The sequence below is a fragment of the Choloepus didactylus genome, chromosome X, assembly GCF_015220235.1.
Source record: "Choloepus didactylus isolate mChoDid1 chromosome X, mChoDid1.pri, whole genome shotgun sequence".
NCBI lineage: Eukaryota > Metazoa > Chordata > Mammalia > Pilosa > Megalonychidae > Choloepus > Choloepus didactylus.
The window spans coordinates 39,454,504-39,480,958 of record NC_051334.1 but is presented as its reverse complement, the minus strand read 5'-3'; the positions used below and the strand labels follow the sequence as shown (position 1 = coordinate 39,480,958).

The following is a 26,455-nucleotide window of genomic DNA, read 5'->3' as shown; positions in this document are numbered from 1 at the left end:
ATATGTTCAGAAGACAGAGCAATAGATGATGGATGATAGGGAGGGAGGGAAAGAAATAGCGATGTGACAGCATGTTAAAGTTGGTGGATTGGGCTATTGGGGGAGGGAGGTCAGGGTATGACGGAATTCTGTGTATGGGGTTAGCATTGTTTTTGCAACTGTTCCTATAACTTTGAATTTATTTCAAAAAAAAAAAAATTCTAAAAAGAAAAAAAGATTGGACTGTGGTGTCGACACTTTTGGTTAGCCGATTACCCCAATACGGTGTATTAGTTCCCATACTGGTTCCTGTGAAGTAGTACTTGGGTCAGCTAGAAACCCTTGGCAGCTCTTGGGCCTAGCCTGGCAGGGGGAGATTGGAATTCTCAGCCCCAGCAAGAAGCCACCGACATGGAGAACTGCTGTTCCAAACCGGAAAACTGCCCAAGGCACCTGAATCTACTTCAGCTCAAACCACAGACACATGGGAGTTGTGAGTATGTGTGTATGAAGCAATGTCCTTGTCAGAATGGCTGTGCTTCTATCCTGGCGGATTCCCGTGTGGGCACATGGTGCCAGGCTGGCAATGTGTTTTGGGAAAAAGGCAGGTTAGGAACACGCGGCGGGCGGGTGCACACCTGTCCGTGGAATGTCGAAACGTGGACACATCCAATAGATGCTGTAGCAGGAGACTTTGTTTTTAATTCCCTTTTCTCTTTCTTTTAAAGGCTCTACCCCCACCTCCCTTTTTAAGGTACAGACGCCAACCTCACGTTCGTCGCAGGGGAGCCGGGCATTCAGGGTTAAACCGGGAATTTTGACTCAATAGACCTTGAAGAACAAACAGCTCCAATGGAACGCGTCCAACCCTGGCTGCTCTTTTATTTGGTTAGTTTCTAAGTGAGGCCGGTGATGGAAAGGGAGGTGTGGAATTACACAAACGACTTCTCAGGAAACGCTTTGCTGAGAATGATCTATCAGGGGCAAGCCACGCCTGAGCCTTCACACAGAGAACTTGGTTTCCGGACTGTGTTCCTCCGCGTGGCTTGGGAACCCTGTTCACGATCCGCGCCGCGAAGCGCGGGATCACCCTGGGGAGATGGTGCCCATCCAGTGGGCGTGACCGAATCTCGGGGGGGGTGCTTCTCTGTGATGGTTTTTGGGCAGACAGAGCTTTATTCGGAGATTTCTGAAATAACAACTGGCGCTTCCTTCATCAAGGACTTTTCCATTCCCCCCCAGGGCAGGAGAAGCATTTGGAAATGTGTGTGTGGAGGGCAATTTTGGTGGTCACAAGGATTGGAGGATTGGGGGTGGGGGTGGGGGGTTGCTACTGGCGTTGAGTGGGCAGGGGGCCAAGGAAACTTAACATCCTACATTGGTGGGGGGGGGGCGTGGGGAGCGTCCCACACAATGCAGATTTTTCTGGGCCCAGATAACCACTACCAATGGCCCCGTTGACAAACTAGTTAGTAGAAAATTCCGGGGGTCCTTTATTAAGAACCAGGTGGCTCAATAGAGACTAAAGATCATTTTTCAAGGTGACCCAAGGGTTTGGGGTAGGAACTATTCAGAGGAAGAAAGCAGATCACCTCCTGGAGGAGGCCTTGCCAAAGCTGGAAACACCCGGGCACGGCCGCCTCTGCTGCAGGCTGTCTGTGGGAGCCGCCTTCGGGAAGTGTGTGGGAGGAAGCGGGGCGGCCCAAGGGGCTGCTACATTGAGCCGCCCCCCAAAAGGAGAGACAAGAGGGTCTTGCAAGCCCCAGCAGACCCTCGGCTCTCTCTCACCTGGTCCCCTGCCTGCCCATCCAGTGTCCCACAGCTCTGAAGCTCGGCCAGGGCCAGGAAACCTTAAAAACAGGTATTGAGGTCAGCACTTCGCCAGTGTTTTGTCTACTGCTAATCAGTGGTTTGCAAGACAAAGCCGTGCGACGACAGTGGCAGGGAACAGAACCCGACCGCCCCCGGGGGGGTGGGTAGGTGGGGGTAGGTGGGGGGGGAGCTTACTTCCCACATAGGCTCAGGGAAGGGACCCAGACCAGCTGCTGACATTTTTACAAAACAAATAAAGTGTGGGGCAGAGCTGGTGATCTCAGTGTGATGGAAAAAGATTTTGGTCAGCGGCGTGTCTGCCAGCAAGCGGCTGCGCTTCTCAGCCCACCTGTTAGGAAGCGGAAAGGGAGCTGGTGACTAATATCGTCGCAGCCAACAGTCAGGCGTTTGCTGCCTGGCCCGGTTCTGAGCACTTTATGTGGGTTATCGCATTAAAGCCTCACAACCATCCCACGTGGAGGGCTCTGTTAGGGTTCCCACTTGAGGGAGGAGGAAACTGAGGCAGAAGGGCTCATTTACTCGTCCGAGGCTCTGCAGCTAAGAAGTGGTGGAGAAGGGATTTGAACCCTGAACCCCAGCAGCTGGCCTGGCCCCAGAGTGAGCACCCAGGCTTCCTCCGGAGCATCTGAACAGGCCCTGGGAAGTGGGATTTCTGTGTACCTGTGTGTGTGTGTGTGTGTGCATGTGCATGCACATGTGTGTTATCTGTCACTGTCTAACGAATCACCACAAAACCTAGCGTCTTAAACCAATTATCGTTTTATTAGGATCCCTGGCTGTGCTGGGAGTTGACTGCCCTCAGAGAGGCAGTTCTCTCTCTCAGGGTCTCACACGCCATCGCCATCAGGTCTGGCGGTTGATGCTGGCTGGATTCCTAGAGCAAGCATCGTGAGACAGAAAGCCTGGAGAATGACAGAGACACTTGCACCCTTGTCACCAGTGCTCCAGATTCAACATCAGACTGTTAAGAAGAGCACGTGGGGTGGGAGATCTTGTTGTGGTCATCTTAGAAAATGCAATCGGCCACATTTTTTTTTTCCCTTTTTTTTTTCTGATCTTTAAAGGGCCTCAACTCTCTGTGAATTACTTCCAAATTCACTCTGGAGTCGCTTCCATTAGTGACAAGATGCTAAATGAGTAGGGACCCAGAGCCTTGCCTAATAGCCTCCATTCTGCCCCCATCAGTTTCCCTGCTGGAAGCGGGCGCTGGACTGGGAGTTGGGGATACTAAAGCCCAGCTCTTGGGGAAGACCCTTTTTAACCAGTGGTATGTATGTGTGTTTTAAAGCAACCGTCAGCCAGGAGACAAAGATTCCCCTAAACCCCGTGGCCCAAAGAATGGTTTTCTTCTGTTTTTCTAAATGTGCTTGGCGGTGACCCTCAGCAGGGAGGTTGTGGGATTTATCAGGTGGAACTTTTCTCTCCCTTTCCTTGTTCAGACCTGGCCCTGTTTTTCTCTGCTCTTCATCCTGCAGCCCCTTTAGGAAAACACCTCCCCACCCCCACCCCACCACCAAGATAGGTGTCCCTAGATATCGTTGCCAGGGAGGGGTGGAGCCCTGGGGTGGGGGCAGCTCTGTCTCCCTCATCCTGTCCTGACAGTGCATAAAGTCTGCTTTGATTGGATTAACTGGGGGTCACCTAGGAGACCCTGGAATTGCTGGTGAGGGGTAGGCTGGGGCAGGCAGGCTTCCTTAGAAGGAGAGGTGCAAAATAGCAGCCGGGATGTTTGCAGATGCCCACCAAGTCTTGCCGGGCTTGAGAACCAGGCTCCTTAGCCAAGCTCCCTAAATATCCCAGGCCTGGTCCCCACGTGTGCACAGTTCGCCCCCCTTACCTCCCGCTCCGTCAACACTCAGCGGCTGGAGGCCCTGGGACACGACACCCCCATGGCAGCCACCTGAAATCCAGCCCACTGCCTGGCTTTGTTTCCTCCACACAAGTCCAGGGCCCGCCTGGCCTTGACGATGCATATTTTATTTTGCTATATTCTTTCCATTGTCCTGACGTGAATAATTTAAATGGACATAGAAAGAAAGGGCACCCCTTGCCCCAAGAGGGAGGCTGTCAACTCTCCCTGCAACAGGCGGGCATCTCCCTGCCCCCCACCCCCCAACCCCGAGGCCCCAGCGTCCCTGTTTGTTTTTGCTTCCTGTGCTTTCTCTCTGCCCTGCTGTTTCTGTCTGCCTGCCTGGTGTTTTGAACCTTCTCTAGCGCTTTCTCGCTCAACCACACATGCGTGCACATACACACGCACACACACAACACACACACACACTCCCTTCTCCACCTCCTCCAGGTCTCAGTGGGCAGACTGTGTGACATTTGTGTGCCTGTCTCTGGGATACGGTTTCTATTAACGTTAATCTTCTCTCTCCTGTACCGTTCCCCTCTCTTTCTCTTTCCCCTTCTTTCCTTTGACTCTGTCTGCTGTTTGCATAAGTGAGGGACAGTCTGCTTCATTTTCTAAGTGGCCTCGTTTTAAGGTCTCTTTTGGGCATCACAAAGCATCGAACCCTCTTGAGGGTGAAAGTGGGGGGGGGGGGAGAAGACAGGATTAACCATCCTTTGCCGGGGAGGCTGTGGATTTTTGGAGAACGTGAGAGGGGCAGGTTTGGGGTTCTCAGACCCTCGGGGAGCTGCCACGTGTCATGAGCCATGGCCGTCCACTGGCATTGTCTGCAGAGCGGCCTTGGCTCCCCTCAGCCTTGAACCAGGAAGTGGGCTTTATTTGTCAGGAGGAGGCCATAGCCAGGATTTCCTGCAGGTTCTACCCCCAGCCTGTAGCTCGGTGCTGTCCAATAAAAATAGACCGCGGGCCACGTATGGAATCGCAAGTGTTCTCCTAGCCATGTTAAAAAAAAAAAAGTGAGAAGAAACAGGTGAAATTAATTTTAATAATATACTTTATCGCACCCAGTTTATCCGAAATATTATCATTTCAACATGTCGCCAATAAAAAATTATTAATGAGATCTTTTACATTCTTTTTTTTTTTTGGAGCCGAGTGCTCCGACTCCAGTGTGACTGGGCTTGGCTACGTTTTATGCGCTCGGGAGCCACAGGTGGCTAGCGGCTACCATACAGGACAGGGTTGGCCTGACCCTAACGGTAGCCCTGATGATAAAAGTCCTCTGTCCCTGTGTGCGTGTGCGTGTGTGTGTGTGTGTGTGTGTGTGTGTGTGTGTGTGTGTGTGTGATGGGAAGAACGTGAGGGGAGGGGAGGGAAGTTCTCTAAGCCATTTTTCTCCCCGTTATCATCATCATTAGCAGTAATCATCATTCATGCCCGCCCCGTGGCTGCCTGCTCCCCGTTTGAGCAGCATTCTGTGCAGGGGAATTGCTGACCCAGATTCGGTTATTTGGCGGAGCCGAGGGGGCTCCAGATGCTCTGGGCCTGCCTCCCAGCTGGGGCCTCAACTCCTAAGTGCACGCCCCTCTCCCCCCTCCCCAGCAGTTGGTCCCAGGCACCCCTCCGGCCTTCCTCCTCTATATATAGGGCTCTGTGGTGACAGCTGGTCATCTGATGACTCATCAGTCACCGTGGGCGTCTCCGGCTGGAACCCTAAACATTTATTCATAGGGTACGTTTGGCAGCTTCTGAACTCCTCCTAGTTATTTCTGACTTTGTGGGGGGAGGGGTTGCCTTAAAACACACACACACACACACACACACACACACACACACATATGGAGAGTGGGAGAAGGGGGTCCCTTAGCAGAAGGCTTCTGGGTGCCTGACAAATCCAGCTAGCTTTTGGGAAACCAGCTCCAGGTAAGCCCAGGAACCGAGCGGAAGCAATTCTCAGACCACCGGAGAGCCCATGGGCCCCCTCTCGTCCCAATGGGATGTCAAGGGCTAGACACTGGCTCTGGAGCCAGCAGCACTTAGGTTTAATCTGTGGTGTCCTGAGCCAGCCCCTTTTGCTCTCTGAGCTTCCGGCTCCTTCTCTGAGCAGTGGGCTTAAAACCAACATGGCTGTTGAGTTCTGAGGCTCAGGTGAGCTGATGGCTGGAATGCATCTACCTACGGTAGCTGTTATTATGGCCCAGTCCACAAGCTGTGGTTCCTCTATGACTTAGATCCCCAGAAACAGACCCTGACAGGAGGGTTGGTGTGGAAGTTCTCCCAGGAGACACGACTAAGGGACAAAGTCCCACAGTGGGTGGCCCCAGCCTGATCCCATGGGGGATCTCTGGAGGGTGAGTTACACCCCAGAGGCTGCCTGGACTTCAGGCAAGGGAGCTGGATTCTCGCACTCCCTCACCCATCAGAGGCATCACCTGCCTGGGTGTGGGGTTCTGGGATAGAAACTCCCAGAAACTTTGGTTCCAGCAGCCTGAGGACAGGCCTCTATAGAGCGTCACAGGTGCAGGATGTTAGAAGCCAAAGTGCACTGAAAATGTCCCCCAGACCCTCCTTGCAATTCGGTCCCTAACCCCTGTCCGCTCGAGCTCCCCTCACATCCCTGCATGAGTGAGCTTGTCTCAGGGCGGGGTGCTGGAATCAGAAGGAAGCTTCCAGTCTTTTCTTTTCACACCAGGCAGAACAATTCACCCAGATGAGGAAGCCTGAGGAGCTTCTGGCCAAGCCTAACCCTTGAGGACATCAGATATGGGGCAAGAGGCTGGTGGGATCAGGCATAGACCCTGCCCCATGCTGGGCAGGGGGCAAGAGGCCTCCGCAATCTTCTGGGTGGCTGTAAGTCCTTTGTCCACCACCTAGGCAAGGCTTCTGGAAAATGTTGCTGAAAATGCTTCTGAAGTCCAGGAGGCACTCAGAAATGCCTGGGGTTCTATTTTTGGTGCCTTCTGCAAAGCAGCCTTCCTCCTTCCTTCCACCTCTCGCCCCTGATTTGTCGGCTCTCTTCTTGAGGTCACCCCCCTGCCCCAACCAGGGCTCCTGAGTTTTGTCTCCAGCTCTGCACCCCTCCCTTCCCCAGGCCGCCTTTCTCTCTCTCTTTTCCATCCTCTCTGCCTTCCACCTTCTTTCTAGCCTCTTGCCTCCTTTTTTCCACCTTCCTTGACTTTTGGCAACGAGGCCTGAAAGCTTCCAGAAAGAAGTTGGATCTCGGAAGCAGCTTCAGCTGGTGAATGGAAAATGAGGCAAGATGATGTCTGGAGCTCCGGACCCCAAATCCCCTGTTCCTGGTATAGAGACCAGAAGCCTCGGTGGTTCTAGAAAGGGGGCTTGGGGCCCTGTATCAGCAATAATGAGTTTCTTTTCCAAGGCCAGGAATTCGGGGTTGGAATGATCTTAACCACTGTTCTTTTATTTCTCCAGCAACTGGGAGTCTCCTTATCACTGGTTTAGAGATTGGATTTCCTGGCTTTTCCATCTCAGTAGAATTCTCCTTCCTCTCCTCCCCTCCCCTCCCTGACCCTTCTCCCTTCCGCTCCCTCCCCCGCTTTTGTCTTTTCCATCCCTTCCCCTTCCCCTCCTCCTCCTCCTCTTCTTCCTCCCCTCCCTCCTCCTTCTGTTTTCTTTCCCCTCCCCTTTCCCTCCTCCCCCCACTTCCCCCTTCCTCCCCGTTTGGCTGTCCTCAGGGTGACAGTGACCCAGGCAAGACAGACACTGGGATGGCCGCTGCTGCGTGGGAGAAGGCTGAGGAGCCTGCACATCAACCCACCTTTCGCGTGAGTAGCCAGTAAAGGGAAACATGTCAGGAACACAAGTGGCCAGGGCCGCGCCCACATCCACGACTTCTGTGACCCACCCTCATGACAGCCGCAGTCCTTACCATTATTGTCTAACTTAAAAAAAGTTACTTGACCCAGGGCACGGCATCCACTTGATAATCCAGTAACAATCGAATTAGAAAAGGATGCTTCGAAAGGGGCATTAAGACAAGCACTAAGTTTGCCTGCCAATTGTACGGAAATTCTGGTTCCCTCGTTTCCAGAGAAAAGAGTATGCTATTGTCTGGGTCAAAAGACTTTTTCCTCCAGTTGCTGGAGGTTAATTCAACAGTGGCTGTTTGGAATAGTGTATGTCCCCAGCTCGCCCCAGGCCTACTAATTCAGTGGGGTCTGGCATTGTAGGGCTTCTGCCGAGGACGCCTGCCTGTGCTGGGCCAAGGAATCCCACGTTGGGTTCCAGGGCTAGAGAACCACGGCCGCCCCGTCCCTGCTCCGGGGTGTTCTCTCCTGCTAATGGGACCCCGGTGGACTTCCCTTCAGCAAGACCTCCTGTTCCAAGCAGGCTGCTTCCCAGTTTTCCTTCTATGCCCTCCCTCCTGGGGAATGGACTAAGCATGAAAAATCCCCACCCCCTCCCCCATTTGTGGGGTCAAAGCTGGGGGTGGTGGGGTGGGGAACCCCAGTCTGGGATTTTATTAAAATTCAGTTTTATTGAGATACAGTCACATACCATACAGTCATTCATGGTGTGCAATCAACTGTTCACAGTACCATCATATAGTTATGCATTCATCACCCCAATCTATTTTTGAACATTTTCCTTATATCAGAAAAAATCAGAATAAGAATAAGAAATAAAAGTAAAAATGAACACCCAAACCATCCCCCCCATCCCACCCTATTTTTCATTTAGTTTTTGTCCCCATTTTTTTACTCATCCATACATACACTGGATAAAGGGAGTGCGATCCACAAGGTTTTCACAATCACACTGTCACCCCTTGTAAGCTACATAGTTATACAATCGTCTTCAAGAGTCAAGGCTACTGGGTTGCAGTTTGATAGTTTCAGGTATTTACTTCTAGCTATTTCAGTACATTAAAACCTAAAAACAGAATATCTATATAGTGCATAAGAGTGCCCACCCGAGTGACCGCTTGACTCCATTTGAAATCTCTTAGCCACTGGAACTTTATTTCATTTCGTTTCGCATCCCCCTTTTGGTCAAGACCCACGATGCTGAATCCAGATTCATCTCCAGGAGTCATATCCTGCATTGCCAGGGAGACTTACACCCCTGGGAGTCAGGTCCCATGTAGGGGGGAGGACAGTGAGTTCACCTGCCGAGGTGACTTAGCTAGAGAGAGGGCCACATCTGAGCAACAAAGAGGCACTCAGGGGGAGACTCTTAGGCACAATTATAAGCAGGTTTAGCCTCTCCTCTGCAGTAACAAGCTTCATAAAGGCAAGTCCCAAGATAGAGTGCTCGGCATACCAAGTCGTCAGTCCTCAATGTCTGTGAGAACATCAGCAACAACCCCCCTCTGGGATTTAACCTCACACAAAGGGAAAACTCTCTGCTGGGGCATGAACAGCCCCACCTTGCCTACCTGTGGGCAATTTTGCAAATGTTTTCCATCAGTCACTAAGGGTGGGGGTGGGGAGGCCGCATGGTCAGTGTAGACTCTCATTGCGAACCCATGGGCATTACCAATAAAACCCCAAATGCATTTCTATCCACGGCACTTCGCTGAGTGCTGGCATTAGGGTGGGGGTGGGGTGGTGTTTGGTGAAGATCCACATTTAATGCAGAAAAATGTGGGGACCTTCTACAGATCTGTTGTTCTTGGTGCTCAAACTCCCTTCTTTGAGAAGACCACTTGTTCAAGGAGGGCTTTCCCTGCCTCCTGGGACAGGCGAGGGCTCCTTCTGCCAGCACTTGGGACCATTTTGGCCTGAGTGGACAGGCCACACTAATGCCCCACCCCCCACTGGCTCTTAGGGGTTGGCGGGTAAATGCCTCACCACACTCACAATTTGGGTGGGGCCATTTGAGGTGTGTCCCACGCTGTCAGCCCAAAGGGTCCTGTGGGACTGAGCTGCACAAATCTGCAATGATAACCTGCTTCCTTCCCACCTCTATCATAGCCTCATTCCCCTACCGAAGCTTCCTGGAATCACCTCCCAAAGAAATCGCTTGCACTCGAAATCAGCCTCCAAGTCTCGAGAAGGGAGCCACTTTTGATCTAAATGAAGTCTGCCTGTTTTTTCTCTCAGGACACTCCTCATAGGTCTGTAATTCTCCACTGGTTTGAGGGTTTATTTGTTTAATGTCTGTCTTCTCTAGCAGATTGCAGGCTGCATGAGGACAGAGGCAACGTCTATCTTACTCACCACTAAATCCCCACGCATCACCCAACACAGGGCTTGATGTGCAGTAGAAATGCAAAAATTCTCTTCAAGGAATCAGTGAAAAATCCTGAGAAGGGCTTTCTAATCTTTCACCGTCAGTGGTTGCTTTAAAACACAACCCCAAAGTTTTTATTTTTTTATTTTTTTTGACACTCCTCTCAATGAGAGGTGGCACGTGAAGAGGCCACATATGCTGGCATGTGTGAATGAAGGCGCTTCCAGATGATTCCAGCTTCCAGTCCCTTCAAGTCTTAGCAACAGCAGAGAGATAAGCCATTGCTGCTGTACGCTGTCCAAATTCCTGACCCATGGAAACTGTGAGCATAACAAAATGGTTGTCCTCAGATGCTGTGTGTTTTTTTTTTTTACATTTCCTGTATTTTTGTATGTAAATACCCATCTGTATTCCATCCATGAATTCATACCGATGCCTCCAATGCTGATCCAACGTCATGGGTTCATTCCAGCCTTCCCCACTTCCGTATTTGCAGCTTCTTTCTCTGACATTGAAAATCTTCCACTGCTAAATTTTGAAGTCATTGGCCATGCAGAAATAGTAACCGGACCACTCTTATGTATGTTTGCTCATTCTTCATTCATTCAACAGCCATTTATCAAACACTTACTACATGCCAGCTGATGGTTCTATAGTGGCAAACAAAGCAGGAAGCCCTAACCTTCTAAAAACTTCCAGCCTAGGGGCTGCTGGTGTAACTGTATCTTGCAAAAAGCCTACAAGTCACTTTTTAAGAATCATGAGTAGATCGTTCAAAATCTATTTCCGGATGGTGGCGGGGTGTGGGTGGGAAGGGGTGCTTTGTGAGTGAATGGCCAAGGGTGGCTCCAGAGGTGGGTGGATTAGATAACATACACCCAAGGAGCTCTATTGTGGGCTGGCCGTCAACCATGGCTGACCTGCAAATCATCCGTGAGTCAGTTGTGCTCTCAAACCCTGCTCCCTCTGAAACTTGTAAGAGAGAAGACTTCCTCATCTCTCCTGGCTTCTGGAATTTGCTGGCAATCCTTGGCATTTCTTGGCTTATAGATGCGTCCCTGCTTCCCTCTCCACATGGCCTTCTTTCTTGTCTCCATGTTTTCATGGCATTCTCCCCCGTGTTCTTGTCTTATTGGATTTGGGCCCACCTTCATCTTAACTAACAACACCTTCAAAGAGCTTAATTCCAAATACGGTCACATCCACAGGGCTGGTGAGTAGGACCCAAACATGTCTTTTGGGGGGACATGATTCAACCCAATAACAGAGAGCAACATACTGGGCCTATTTCTAAGGCACCAATACAGCTATGGACACAACAGAGGAAGCCCTGGCCCTGTTGGGGCTCACATTTTAATCATTTGGGGTAAGGGAGTGTCAAGAGAAAATAAATAGAGAAACATGAATCTGGGTCATTTGGCTTACAATTTATCATTTACTAATGTTCAGCTTGATGTCCCCTCCACCTATGATTTGCTGTCTGGCTCAAATCTCTTCTCCCCAAACAGATGCCATCTCTAAGCCCTACCACTTCAGGGGGCCCTTAAGAATGCTCCGGTCCCAAGACATCTAGGCCCAAGGGAACTAGATCTGAGTTGCCCCGCTAAGTTGACTAAGGTCTGCCTTCTGAATGGCCGAGCGGCCATTTTCCAGTTCCAGCCATTTCTTTCCTGAGTGATGGACAGAGTAGGTGTTGTCATCTTTGGGTGGGAAATGGGGGGGTGGGGGGGTGGCTTTTCCTTGCCCCTGACTCTAAACCCGTACAGGATAAAGTTGTCAGAGACTTTCTTCGGCACCCCACAAGTCACCCACACTTACTGTGGGGCGGGGGTAGGTGGGTTCATTACCAGGAGTTTCATTATGATCCTAATGTTTCTTAGGAGAGAAGTACAGAGATAACATTTTCCCATGACAAAGATTTCGGGGGAACATTGGTGATAATGAGGCCCTCAGAAGCAGCAGAAATCCAAAAGAGTGTGTTAAGAAAATGATTCTTATAAGAATGGCAGAGAGCTTCCTCTGCCTCATGGTTAATTCCGGTTGCTTCTCTCCTGCAGATTCCTGACTTCCCCCCCGGTAAACCTCTCTGGATTAACCTGTCACACTCTGTCAGTCTCAATGTAGGCAGCCCTCTGTGTCCAGGGCCTGGTGGCGTTATATAAACTCTGACTTCTGTGTTGCAGTATTTAGTTACCATGGAAAATGAGACCAGAAGCTCCACCAAGTCGGGGGGGGGGCCGAGTTTGGTTTCTTTGATGTATTTTCCATCTTCAAGTGTCTAATTTACAATATTCGCAGAGAGGGGGATGCCCTCTAAAAACTGGCAAGTTCTCAGCCAGACCGTTTGGAACTTCCCAGGTAGCAGTTGAATTACCCTTCTTGCCCTTCTTTACTTCTTCACCAACTCACCTCTCTCCAAATTGTGATGGATTGAACCATGTCCCCCCAAACCCATGCTCAACTCCTAACCTCCCAGTCACATTCAAATAAGAGAATGTGAGCTTATTTGTCCCGCTGGATTTGGGTGACCCTCATCCAGTATGACTGGTGTCCTTATAAGAAGAAGACATTTTGGATGCCAGTCAGAAGGAGACAAAACGGGGAGAGAGAGAGAGAGAGAGACAGCTGGGTGACAATGGAGGAGGTGTGGAATTATGTTATGTGGCCACAAGGTAAAGAAGACCGTGGATGGCCAGCCCCCCACCAGAAGCCAGGGGACAGGCCTGGAACAGATTCTCCCCTTTGAGAGGAAGCCTGGCCCTGCCAACACCTTGACTTTAGACTTCTAGTCTAGTCTCCAGAACTGCAAGACAATATATTTCCGGTTAAGAGAGGACAAAACGCCCCAAGAGCGACACTTTGGAGAATGCCATTTTGAAACGCAACCTGGGAGCAAGCAGACCCCAGCCACGTGCCTTCCCAGCTAACAGAGGTTTTCCAGTTTTTCTGTGGTGCTTTGTTGCAGCAGCCCTGACAAAGGAAGACACTGCCCTGGGCCTCTAACAGAGGGGTGTGTGTGTGTGTGTGTGTGTGTGTGTGTGTGTGTGTTGGAAATGGGGTAGGGTAAAGGAAAGGAAAGGGTTGAGGGTTTCCTACAGACCACATACATTGACATGCTACTCATTGGTGGGGCAAACTCTGTTTTCTAGAAATTGTCTTCCCTGTGTTCCACGTGGAACTACCCGTGGCCTTTCTCCTTCCAGTAGCTTGGGGAGCACAGAGACCTTGCTGGGAAGTGAACTGTCACACAGCCACCGTGAACGGCCTGCAGGCAGTGTTGGCTCCCCAAGCCTCAAAGGTCACTAAGGCCAGGAGCCTCTAAGTCCCCTTCCAACTCTTAAAATTCTCTTAGCGTAGCTGTGCTTTGAGCCTGACTCCTGTGGACGGCTTTGAGGCCCTTTAGGAGGCCACTCTTCCACCCATCGGAATGGCTAGGATGAAAAGCCTGCCGATGGCACAGGGTAAGGGAGCGGAGGAACTGGCGCTTTCACACACCACTGGTGACAGCATAAAATGGTACTGGCAGCGTAAAACGGTACAGCCACTGGGAGAAAGAGTTTCCAATTAAGAAAGAAACGTCCCCACCCGTGACCCAGCAATTCCAATCTTAGGCATTCACCCAAGAGAAAAGAATCCCTACGTCCACCCAGAGACCTGTAAGTGAATGCTCACAGCCACTTTATGTGTAATAGCCACAAACTGGAAACAACCCAGATGTTTATCCACAGACAAATGGATAAATGAACTATAGTCCACCCATACAAGGGAATACTACTCAGCAAGGAAAAGGAAGGAGCTACTGATGCTCACAACGATACGGATGGATCTCACAGACCTTGTATCCAGCCAAAGAAGCTGGATGCAAAAGAGTGCATGCTGTCTGATCGCATTTATACGAAGTTTAAGAACCTGCAAAACAAATTTATGGTAGTGGTTTCAACCAGGGATGAAGTCCTCCCCCACACCTGGGGACATTGGGCCGTGTCTGGAGACATTTTTGGTTGTCAGCTGGGGGGAGGGGTACCATTGGCATCTGGTGGTAGAGGCCAGGGATGCTACTAAACATCCAACAATACCCAGGACAGCCCCCCGCAACCAAGGGTTATCCCACCCAAAATGTCAATAAGACCGAGGTGGAGAAGGGAAGCCCTGGTCTATGAGGACAGAAATCTGAAAAGTGGAGTGCTGACTGGAAGGGGCACAAGGGAACTTTCTGGAACGATGGCAGTGTTCGAGATCTGTGCTGTTTACAACAGCAGGCACTAGCCACATGTGGCTATTTAAATTAAAATGAAATACAATTAAAAATCCAGTTCCTCTGTCATCCTAGTCATAACTCAAATGCTCAAAAGTCACATGTGGCAGATAGAGCATGTTTCCACCTTTGCAGAAAGCGCAACTTCGTGGCTCTGTTCTGGTTCGTGATCTGGGTGGTGGAAAAAGTCATTGAGGTGTACACTTAAAATTTGCACATTTTATTGCATTAAATTTTACCGTAATACGTACAATACAGCGGGATTAAAAAAAAAATCCTTTCTGCAGGTGAGGACTGGGGGCACTGGTGAAGTCACACCCCCCAAGAGCTTGGCTTCCGTCCTCCGGGCTGCCCCCCATGTGGGCCTGGGCTCTGCATCCAGAAGCTGAGCTGGGCTTTGGAGAGGTTCCTCTCCAAAGGGGCAGAAAACACCAGGGCCATTTACCCTACAGAAAAGTCAAGGGCTGCCCCAGCTCCCAGTCAATTCACAAATGGGCCAAGCGGACCTGAGCAAGGAAAAGTCTCCATTCCATCCCCGTCCCGTCCCCTTCTGCCAGGTAGCATCCTCCTCCCCGCCCCCACATGTCTGCAGGCTCTCCCGGCAGAAATTGCTCCATTCCCTGTCGTTGCCGCCTCTCTCCCTCTTCGGGTGTGAGGGTTTTAAAATAACAGCATTGTAACCACTTTGAGAAAACCAATAAAAAGGCGGTGACAAAAGAATAGCAAGCCGGCTGGAAATTGCACGCAGCAGCGCACGCGGGGCCTGGGCCTTTTGCCGCTGCGTGTTTAATAGCGCTCCTGTTTAATAGCGCTCCCGGGCTGCAGGCTGCAAAGACGCACGTGTTTATTTGGGGGATGCGCCGTTGCTTAAATAATGAATCTCACATAAGCATTCAGATGAAGGCAGGGAGCCCTTACTCCCACTGCAGCTCAAGCCTTCTCGCCCGACCTGGGCCAGTAAATGGAGGCACGAGCCTTGCTTTTCCGTTTAAAGCCCTCACCAGACCCGTAGAACCTGTTGCCCTGCAGTGTGTGATGCGAGGGAGGAGTAAGTTCATTCATTCTTTCATTCATTCTTTTATTCATTCAGCAACACAGTCTAATTGACCACCTACTGTGTGTTGAGCTGCGGTGTTCTGGATGGAATCACATCTCCCACAAAGATATGTTTGGGTTCTAACCCCTGGTCCTGTGGGTGTGAACCCATTTGTAAATAGGATCTTTGAAGAGTTATTAGTTAAGGGGAGGCCAAATGGAATCAGGGGGGGCCTTGATCCAATATGACTGGAGTCCTTGTAAGCAGAGGACATTTGGACACAGTAGTAAGAGACAGATGGAGAGGGAGATGGCCATGTGACGGAGGCAGAGAATGAGCTATGGATTCCTGGCAGCCACCAACGGAACACTACAGACTTCAGAGAAAGCATGAACCTTGCCGACACCCTGATTTCGGACTTCTGGCCTCCCAAACTGTGAGACAATAAATTCCTGTTGTCTAAGCCAAACAGTCTGTAGTTTTTGTTACAGCAGCCCTGACAAACTAAGACATCCCATGTTAGGTACTGAGCCGTGAAGAAACCCTATTCAGCCTGCTTCCATGCACATATTTCAGAAAATTCCACAGGCAACTTTTGGCTGAGGTCAGCCCCATTGCTGGGTCCTGTCCCATTTCCTCTCTGCTGCATCGCGCCTGCCATGCCCACTCACCCTTGGCGATGCCATGCTCACCATGTCTGGCTCCAGCCCACTCCCCAGCTCTCTTATTCCTTGCAGCTCCAAAGAGAAGCTCAAAGCCCTTTATATATTAATTAACTACCCGCTTTAAAACAAAACAAAAACCAAACTGTTAGATTCAGAAAAGTTGAAAAGTAGTACAAAGAATTCTGATATACTCTTCACCCAGATTCTCCAAAGGTTAACATTTTACCAATTTGCCTTTATTCTATCTATCTATCTATCTATCTATCCATCTATCTATCTATCTACCAATGGATAGATAGATGTAGATAGATATTTATGTATATATGTCTCTAAATATTTCTGAGCTATTTGAGAGTAAGTTGCAGACTAGATGCCGCTTTACCTCCGATTACTTTATATTTCTTAAAAAATAAGGACGTTTTCTTATACAATCACAATACAATGGCCCAAATCAGGAAATTAACATTGCTATGATACTCTTATCTAATCCACAGACATTCATGTTTCTTCCACTGTTCCACTACTGTTCATCATAACAAAAGAAAACAAAATATCTTCTGGTCCAAGATCCAATTCAGGATCACATGTCGTATTTCATCGTCATGTCTCTTTAGTTTCCTTTCATCCGGTTCCTCAGTCTTTAGTTGACTTTCTTGACCTTGACATTTTTAAAGCATAAAGACGTCAGCTCAATAGCATCATCATTTGGTTAAGGTGGTGTCTGCCCAGTTTCTCCAATGGAAAATGACTAGCATTACCTTTGTAATTAATAGATATCAGGTAGGCCAAGCCATGTACTCTTTTGAAGGTTTGGGTCACCAAAGGAATGTGGCCAGGGTGCCGTGGAAACACCTCTCGCCTGCATTTCCAACTCCCTCTCCATGAGATTGCCCAGAAGCTTTTCTAGGACTTCACATAGAGGACTCCTTCCATACACTCCCAACCCCCAAGGGTCTCTCTTCCCCACACAGAGGGTAGAACATCAATCTCGGCAAGGGTTCAGGGCCCTCCAGTGTGAAGAGACATAAACCTCATTGACTTTCCAAAATGGCCAGCATTGTTCCGTGAAGGAGTTCTACAGTGGACAATGTGGGAAAGAGCGCTTTGACATTTCTGGCTGTGACTTCAAGTATCCTCATGTAAGAGTTAGCGCTTTCATCCCCTAGAGCACAGACCCTCAGAAACAGGGCAGGGAATAAAAAGAGAGGCCAAGATGGGAACAGCTGACTTAGAAAACAGCGGGGCCTGATTGGATGAGCGCGAGGCCCAGTGTTTGTTTTAATGGTCAAACTCTATCTAGGGTGGCTAAAGAAAAGATGCCAACATCATGTTGGCTGTTATAAACAAAGCCCCTGTGCCAGTTTGGATGTATTAAGTCCCCCAAAATGCCACGTTCTTTGATGCAGTCTTGTGTGGGCAGATGTATTAGTGTTGATTAGATTGTAGTTCTTTGATTGAGTGCTTCCATGGAGATGTGACCCACCCAACTGTAGGTGATAACTCTGATTAGATGATCTCCATGGAGGTGTTACCCCGCCCTTTCAGGGTGGGTGTTAATTGGATCACTGGAATGGTATAAAGGAATTCTCAGACAGAAGGACCTCAGAACAACTGAGAGTAATGTTTTGAAGAGCAGCTGCAGATAAGAGAGGACAAAACGCCCCAAGAACAACACTTTGGAGAACGCCATTTTGAAACACAACCTGGGAGCAAGCAGACCACAGCCACATGCCTTCCCAGCGAACAGAGGTTTTCCTGATGCCAATGGCCTTTCTCCAGTGAAGGTACCCTATTGCTGATTTGGGCATTTTATGGCCTTAAGACTTTAACTGTGTAACCAAATAAATCCCAATCCATTTCTGGTGTTTTGCAAAAGGGCAGCATTAGCAAACCAGAACAGCTCCCAAAAGAGAATTGAAATCAGTATTTTGGCAGCCATACACACCGCACAATCTCATAGATGTGTGTGTGTGTGTGTGTGTGTGTGTGTGTGATATGGGCACGCCAGGGGTGTGCCTGAGTGTACACATGACTGTGCATCTCTGGGTGTTCAGAGGTGGAAAGATATTTACACACTCTGTGCTATGCAAAAATATATGCATCCAATGAGACTCTATAAAATATTGATATTTTCAGTTCAACCAACACTGCACCATAACAATCCCTCCACTCTTGAGTTCTATTTTGAAGCCAGAGAGGGGAAACAAGATTTTTTTCTCTCTTCCTGAAGTGCCTTCTGGAATACCAGAATGGGCCACTCACCACAAAAAGGCCGAATGCACAAAGTACACTTGAACTAATGCCGACAACCTGATGGAGACCTACTTCCTAGTTTAATCTGGTTACTCGGGGTTTATTTCACAGTCAGAAGTTCTTATGATGGAAGAGATGCCTGCCGGTTTCTCCCAGACACATGACTGAATTAATGAATGAATGACTTCGACTTACCAGAGCACATTTAAACTGCTTATGGAAACAAAATCTGGCCATTTTTCTTCCTTCCGTTTTCCTTAAAAAGATAAATACGAGCCTCATATGGAGGCCGGAAGAGTCATTAATCCTTGATAACCAACTGTTTTATCTTTTGATTAAAAAAAAAAAAAAAGGGCCCGATGACTGACAGCGAGCTCATTAACAAGCCGGGTTCAGATGTGGCCTGGCAAATAAACACCGGGCCTTCCATTAACCAGACAGGCACCCAGATGCTAACACCTCCACCTCTTGCTCCCAGGCTTAAAAATGCCAGGGACAGGTAAGCCAATGCTTTGTCTTGCTGAAGCGGCAGAAAGCGCTCGGGTGTTTTTCTGCGCTACTACCTGGTTGTCAAATTTTAATGGGTACTTGTTAACAGGGACTCGGAGATACTGTGATGTATTTGACCATCAGCAGTTTTCCAGCCTGCTGTGGGGGCTGTATTTTAATCAGGCCCCTTAACGACCCAGGGTGAGGGCTGCTAAGGGGGTCCTAGAGGCCTCCCATGCAGGCAGACCTGGGGCAGAAGGTTCCAGCCACAGGGAAAGGCGGGGTCTCGCGACCCCAGGAGCAGAGGCGACAGGAGGTGCTGAGTTTCCTAGGCCAGTGACAGCCCCGGGAGGGCCCCGGGTATGAGGTTCTTACTGGCTGCATTTGTCCCTGCACCTTCCTCTCTGGAATCTGTACGTAATATGCTCAGAGCTGCCTCCATTTAAAATACACCACTTCTAAAGACTGGGGGCGGGGGGTGGGGGTGGACAGGGGTGGGAGGGGGTGGTTCTTTCTCTCCCCTTCCTCTCCCGCCACTCCCTCTCCCTTTCCCTCTCCTCCCACTTTCATCTCTTGCTCTTCTCCCTCCACCTCCCCTTCTTCTCCCATTCTTCTCTTCCTCCTCCTCCATCCGTTTTCTCCCCTCCCCCTTTCCCCCATCTCCTCTCCCCCTCCCCTCCCCTTCCCCCTATTCCCCTCCCCCTTCTCCTCACATTCTCCTCTCCCCCTCCTCCCTTCCCAATCTTTTTCCTCCCTCTCCCTGGCTTCTCCCACTCTTTCTCCTTCTCCTCCTCCTCCCCCCATCCTCCCTAACGCTCGATCCAAGATTTAAGAATATCCAAATATCTTATGTTGAGTGTTGCTAGTAAAATGCCACCTCCCGGTATGACATTCTCAGTCAGACTCCAGCCTGCGTGCCTGCCTCTCCCAATCTTTCGACATAGGATGTTAACTCGCCAAGGCAATCAAACCCCTCACCCAAAATAAACCTCAGCCTCCCCCCTCCATGCCCCAAACACAGCAGTAAGGCCTGTGCTTGCTTGCCTGGTTGTCAAGGAAGGAGGAGAGATGGCTCCTTGGCCCTTTAATCTGTGGCCGTGTAACAAAACTGGGAATTTCCGGGCTTCGGGGAAGGAGGGTCTAAATCACCAGGGAGGAGGAAGCCACCGAGGGCCGGAGCCAGAGCCAGGCTCCTGAACTGCCCCAGTTCAGACCACAGTGCCAGATTCTGGGCCATTCCAAGCTGGGATTGCCACCGGGTTACCGGAGAATAACTGTTTTCAAAGAAGGCCTCCAATGCAAGTTCTCCAAGGGAGGCCTGAGTTTGCCTGGCAGAGGGCATGTGTGTGCGCACGCACCCACGTGTGTGTGTGCGTGTTTTGTGCGTGCGCCCTCGCACATCCCTGGAGAGAAGGAATGAGTGCTTCGGCAGGGGGAGGAGGGCAGCCCTCTCCCTCGACCCACCCAGAGCTGCCAGGCACCACTGCACGTTTAGAAGAGGCAAGAACGCTTTGCCAGTGGAAAGCTTATTTTGCCCAGCAGGACCAAAAATCCAATTAAAGAAAGAATGAGGGAAATGTGAAGTCTGGGCTCAGCAGTGGCACATCCCCGGCCGACTTCCTTGGCAGGGATGTCTGCAGTGGGGAAGGCCCAATGACAGCTCTGGGGATGGCCGAAAGGAGAGGCTCCCACGCGACCCGCCCTTGCCGCCCATTGGCCCAGCCTCCCGCAAGGACCCACTGGCGGGGCCGGTGAGGGCCTGTTGGCCTTGGCAGCAGCGGGGGGTACCACCCAGCCCCAGCTTTCGGGGCCATTCGAGCCACCCACCCACCCGCGCCTATTGACATCGGTGAGAATTGCACAGGCAGATTAAAGGCAGCATATGGCCCCCCAACTGGAAGCCAGCGGAGCTGAACCAACACTGGCAAATTGTGTTCAAACCGCAGTGAGAATCCTGGCAGATGCACCTGGCACGGGGAACAGCCGGCGACCTGCATACAAAGGGAGTTTTATACACAGGGGGGCTATAGCAGCGGCGGTGGCAGCACAGCCGCCCCCCTCCCTCCTGGCCTGCTCTCTCCCTCCCCTTCCATCCAAATTTAAGCGTTGGCCGTGGGAGGGAAGGAGCTATTTGTCTAGGTTTCTGAACCTGGAGAAAAGAGGGCACGAGGGCAGCTTCAAAGCCAGGACAGATTTGTCCGAGTCCTCTACTGCCCCCGCCACCCCAATACTCTGACCTGCCCTTCCAATTCAGCATTGACCTTTACCATATTCCCCCAGCCATGGAGATGTGGGGAGACCACTGGGGAAAGTCTTCCGGGTTTGACCGGTAAGGAAAAGGTGGCAGCTCATCCTTTCAGCATCTATGAAAGAAGAACCTGACGGAGGGAGCCTCCAGGTACCCCCCAGTGCCGAGGTGATGTGCGTGTGGGCTCCTGGTTTCATTGTTTGTACCCCCCCCAAACCTTCCTCCAGCCCTGCATAAACAAAACTCAGGAGGCAGAGACATTTGTGCTACATCGTGAACAAATGGGCAAACCTTATGTAACTGGCCCAGAGGAATAAATAATGGAGGGTGATGGGGTTGGTGGGGCTGTGGTGGGGAGCGTAATGAACTTGCAATAAACCAGCTGAACCAGGTAGGGGTGGCGTTCACAGAGTCAACACCCAAAATGAACCTGGGTTCCGTCGCATGCTAGGGTCAGGGCAGAGGAGCCTCAGGACAGCCCTGTAAGAGGACTCAATCTCGCTGTCATCCAGTTACCTCCATTCTCCATTTTCTCTGTAACCCCGGGAAGGAACACACCCCCCTCTTCCGCCCAGAAGAGCAGTGGGCCACCTGTGAAAAGGAAACAGCCAGCCCCTCTCCTTCTCAACACCATCCCTCCTCCCTCCTCCTTCAAGCCCCCCTTTTCAGCATATTAATGAGGATGGGGGAGGGGCCAGGAAGGAGAGGGTGGGGGAGGGGCTCAGAGAGGCTAGAGCGTCCACCAACCAGACCGGAGGAAGAGCTGGGGGCACCCTGTTTGCTCCCCCAAACTTTGCAGAAATCCCCTCTGTTCTGGGTCTCGGTGGGAAGACTTCAATGCTAGAATGTTCCCTCTCACTCACGCCTGGGGGCATCTTGGGCCTTCAGTGGCTGAAATAACTGCTGGTTTGGGGCAATGGGCCTTCTCTTCTGTTTTGAAAACGAATGCACATCCCTACTTTGCATTTGCAACACTTAAGTCATAGGTTGGGGCCTGCAGACAAGCTGCCTTGCAGCTGTGACCTTCAATTTGCTCACACCTCCTTGTACTTCCGGCGGGCTCCCCTCCCACACCGAATCTGGGCCTGGCCACGTGACCTGCTGTGACCAATGGGACAATAACACACGCGATTAGCAGAGTTTTGCAAAGTGCTTGTGCATTGGGACTTGCCCTCTCCTTCTGCTCCCGGGAACCCTACCTGCTGCCAACATGCAAATAAGCCCGCTGGAGCTACCCCAGTCTCCACTGTCACCCTGCTGACAACCAGCACCAACCACCAGGCAGGTGAGCGAGCGGGGGCCATCCTAGACCAATTGGTCCCAGGCTGACGTGCCAGCGGACTCCATCCCCATGAATGAGGCCAGGTGAGCCCAACCCAAGCTGCAGACCCCTCGAATTGTGAACTAATAATAAATGATGGCCGTTTTAAGCCAGTAGGTTAGGGAGTGTGCTTTTTTTTTTTTTTTTACTTACGAAAGCTAACTGGCTTACAAGCTGTGGGGGTTGCCCCCTACCCCCAGCCTCCTGACTGTCTCGCAGCTTGGGCAGGGTGGAGCCAAACTCAACCTGAGCTGTGTGTGCCTCAGCTGCGGCCACCCCTGCAGCCAGCTCGCGGCTTCCAGGCAGCCCTACTGTGCTTTGGGGGAGTAAGTGCTCCTGCTCTTGGCAGAGGTGGCGGCTTATTAAACAGAACACTGCCCTCCCGGCCCCAGATGCACTAACCAGTGATCCTGCGGGAGCTGGGAGCTGGGAGCTGGGAGCTGGGAGCTGGGAGCTGGGAGCTGGGAGCTGGCGTGTGGGGTGGGGTGGGGTGGGGTGGGGTGGGGCGGGGAGAAACGAAGCACAGACCAGAGGTTGCAGACCACAGGTGGGGTGGAGGGGGGCCTCTGACAAGCTTGGAGGGGGAGGGACGGAAACTCGGGCTTGGTGTTTACAGAGCCACCTCCTGGGGCCTGGCACCGGACCTCGTGCTTGGGGGTGAGGTGTGACAGCTGCCGCAGCAGCCCTGCCACTTCCTAGCTGTTTGTGACTTTGGGTGAGTCACTTAAGCTTTCCGAGGCTCGGTTTGTTTTGTTTTGTTTTTTGTTTTGTTTTCATCTGCTAAATGTTCGTCATCATAGCGCCGTCTCTCAGGGCAAGGATTAGATGAGCCACTGCTGGTCACACACTAACTGATGCTGAATAAATGTATGTGACAGGCCAGGATGCCCCTTCTACTCACCGCCCCCCCCCCCCCAAGCTACCGTCTTTCTACATCCTCTGCGGCAGGAGGGCTTTGGAAAGAAAAGAGACAGGGACTTTTGTTAGCAATCAGAAATTATGCCTTTCTCCTGCTGCATTAGCAGGAGAAACATTCATTTGTCTTTTAGATGTTCACTCTGAAGACCTATAGTTTTCTCCAGCCAGTTTGTTCAGGTTAAATCCCGGGTTAGGCTCCTGGGGTGGGCTGAGAAGGTTGAAATAAATAAGGGGAGGGGGTTCAAGGGAGGAGGGAGCAAGGGAACTTTTGGATGCTGTGGCAGCCTGCATCCGGAATCCAGACCATGTTTTCCCAGCCTCCCTCACTGCCAGGTATGGCCACACAACCAAACACTAGCCAATATGATGTCAGCAAGTGTCCTGAGGCATCTTCCGGCAACCTTCCTTAAAAGACGGCTGAGGGACTTGAGTAGTGATGGCCATGATCAAGGCTGGGGACCTTTTCCGCAAGAAGGAGGAGCTGCTGAAACAGCTGGATGACCTGAAGGTGGCAGGTGGTGTGGTGTCTGGGCTTTCCGAGATCTGAGTTGTCTGCCAATCCTTTGCCCGTGTTCTCACTGTCATTAACCAGACTCAGAAAGAAAACCTCAGGAATTTCTACAAGGGCAAGAGGTACACCCTGGATCTGTGTTCCAAGAAAACACATGCCATGTGCTGCAGGTTCAACAAGCATGAGGAGAACATGAAGACCAATAAACAGCAGCAGAAGCACAGAAGGACCGGCTGTACCCACTGTAGAAGTACACAGCCAAGGCCTGAGCATCATGGCTTCAATAAAATACAACTGGCCCAAAAAAACCCCAAACTGTCTGGAATGCAGATGTGATGGCTGGAGCTCTGGCACCATCTTGGACAATGAGGACCAGGCCACACCCTAGGTAAGGCAGAGCAGTACATAGGATGGAACCCCAGGCCCTGTTCTAGTTACTTTCAGTGTGTAATGAGTGACCCCAAACTTAGTGGCTTAAAACAATTACCATTTTATTCTGCTCATAGATTTTGTGGGTGAGGAAACGGAGTAGGGCTTAACTAGGCAACTCTTTTACTCCTGGTGGTTTTGACTAAGGTCACTCAGTGGCACTCAGCTGGCCAAAGGGCTAGTCTGGAGGACCCAAGATGGTTTCACTTGCATGTCTGGGGCCTGGAAAGGGATAACCCAAAGATGAGGACAATCAAGCAGAGCATCTCCAATCTCTGTTTCACACGGCTTCCTCACAGCACGGTGACCTCAGGATAGGAGGACGTCTTACATTGTGGCTTGGAGCCCCAAGCATGGTCTTTTAGGATCTGTTCTCAGAAATCTCACAGCACCACTTCTGCCAGACTCTATTGGCCCAAACAGCCATCGGCCTGTCAGATTCAAGGAGAGGGGAACTTGATGGGAACGTGGCAGGAGAGCACGAAGGATGGGAGTTACAGCTGTGGCCGGTTCTGGAAAATGCTACCTCCCACAGTCCCTGAGGTTCATGGAATGGAGCTGCCATACCAACCCTGGATCGCCCATCTTGGGATTTTGAGTGAGAAATACAACTTTCAACGTGTTTAAGCCACTCTTATTTTTTGGTCTTTGTTCCTTCGAGCCAAACCTTGTGCTAACTCACAGAGGTATCCTCCTTCTGGACCTTAAGGGATTTGATGAGAAAAGCGAAAGGCTGTTTCACCATCCTCTGGACTTTGTGTGAATTAGTGTTTGGCTAAAATAAACCTTTTTTTTTCTTCTAATAATAATGGACAGTACTTATAGATGCCCCCACTCTGCCCCCCACTCTGTCCTTCAAGACCTTAAGGCCAAAATCAAGATGACATGTGTTGTACATATTATCTGTACACATATATGTGTGCCAGAAAGCTGTAGGGACATTTTAGGGGCTATAGATTGGGGGAGGGACCTTTCCTTCTGAGTGAGTTAGCACTCTCAGGCTGTGGGGGCCGTGTCCTGATCCCAGGGATACCAGAGCAGTGCCTAAGGTTCCTGTGAGGAATCTGGGGGTTTGGGGAAAACGGCCAAGGACCTGCCAGGGGAGGTTCTCACCGAGGGAGCCTGTGGCCTTGGAGGGAGATTGGAAAAACGTTGGTCTTGTTCTTCACCGGAGGTTCCCAATTCCAGTGTGAAAGCTGGTAGGGCCCACCAGAAGGCAGATCCCGGGAGCTTCGGGGGGTATAATGGGGCTAGAGGCACACTTGGTGCCGCAGGCTGGTTCCGAGGGTCCAGCCAGGGCTGAAGGTCTGGGGGCTGGGGCCTCTGAGGCAGGTGACTGTGGTCGGTGGTGGTGGTGGTAAGCAGGAATGTTCCGGAATTCCTACCAGCTGGGGATTGAGATGAGCCAAGGCTGCCAGGTCCCCACAGGTGAGGATCTGGGCTCTCCCTGGAGCCCAGATCCTACTGATGGATGAGGTTCCTGGGGAGTCAGGAGAGAAGGAAAGGGGCAGTACCCCATTGTGTTTCACCTGGAGCCAGACTGCCTGAGTTCACTTCCTGGCTCACCCTTCCCTAGCTGTGTGACCTTGGTCAGGGGGCTTCACCATGCTCCCAGTTTCCTCATCTGTATAATGGGACAATTGTTGCCAGGCCCTACCTTATAGAGCTGTTGAGAGGACTAAGTGAGATAGAGGGTGTTAAACTGTTTAGTGTGCAGCCTTAGCCAGAGCAACTACGGATCTAGGCAGAGGTCAGGGAAGCATCAGCAGGAGGGAGATCTGGGCCTGCTCCTTGGAGCTGCTGGCTAGCTGGGCCGTGTTCTTCTCCTGATGATGGCAGGTACATAAGAGGGCTAGCCCGACTTTGCCAGGCACATTTCAGACCTCTGCTCGCATCCCATTTGCGAATATCCCACTGGCCAAGGCAAGTCATCAGTCCAAGCCCCAAGCCAAGCAGAGGGGAAACATACTTCGCTTCTGGTGAGAGAAATTGTAAAATCACATGGCAAGGGGTGGGGGTGAATATTGGGAAACAAGGGCCCATGTATCACTCCATCTAAATAGCCTGTGAACCAAGCTCCTATAAGTCACTTGTTACAAACTTGTGTGATGAGTGTGATGTGTGTGTATGTGTGGGGGGGCATGAGTAGAGAAGATGAGAGGCCCACTTTCCACCTCCACCCCCCAAGAACCCCTGCCCCAACCTAACTACCTTGTAACTTGCTGCCTTGGGCTCAATAAATATTTGTTGACTGACTGATAAATACAGGTTGACATCCACAGGGGCCAAGCGAATCCCATGGAGGCTGGGACTGAATGTCAATGAGATCGACGGAGGGTTAGCTCCTTTGCCCTGAGTAATGAAAAGTCCCCACTTCTCCAAGGTTCCATTGCAGGAATTGGGTCTCTGGCGCTTCTTTTGTCTTCTGCGTCTCCAGCCTCAAACTGGCCCGTGGGGGAGTCTGGCTGAGC

At 50.9% G+C, this 26,455-nt stretch overlaps 1 long non-coding RNA gene and 1 pseudogene across 1 annotated transcript; one reads left to right on the top strand and one right to left on the bottom strand.

Annotated features, from left to right (window-relative positions):
* Nucleotides 1-16,424: 16,424 nt before the first annotated feature.
* On the bottom strand, nt 16,425-21,621 carry LOC119523214. The gene is made up of 3 exons (XR_005214606.1): nt 21,553-21,621; nt 18,264-18,324; nt 16,425-16,473 (listed from the first exon to the last, which is right to left on the bottom strand). It is a non-coding gene; the product is annotated as an uncharacterized LOC119523214 (long non-coding RNA).
* A 428-nt stretch (nt 21,622-22,049) lies between these two features.
* On the top strand, nt 22,050-24,359 carry LOC119522920 (annotated as a pseudogene).
* Nucleotides 24,360-26,455: the final 2,096 nt, after the last annotated feature.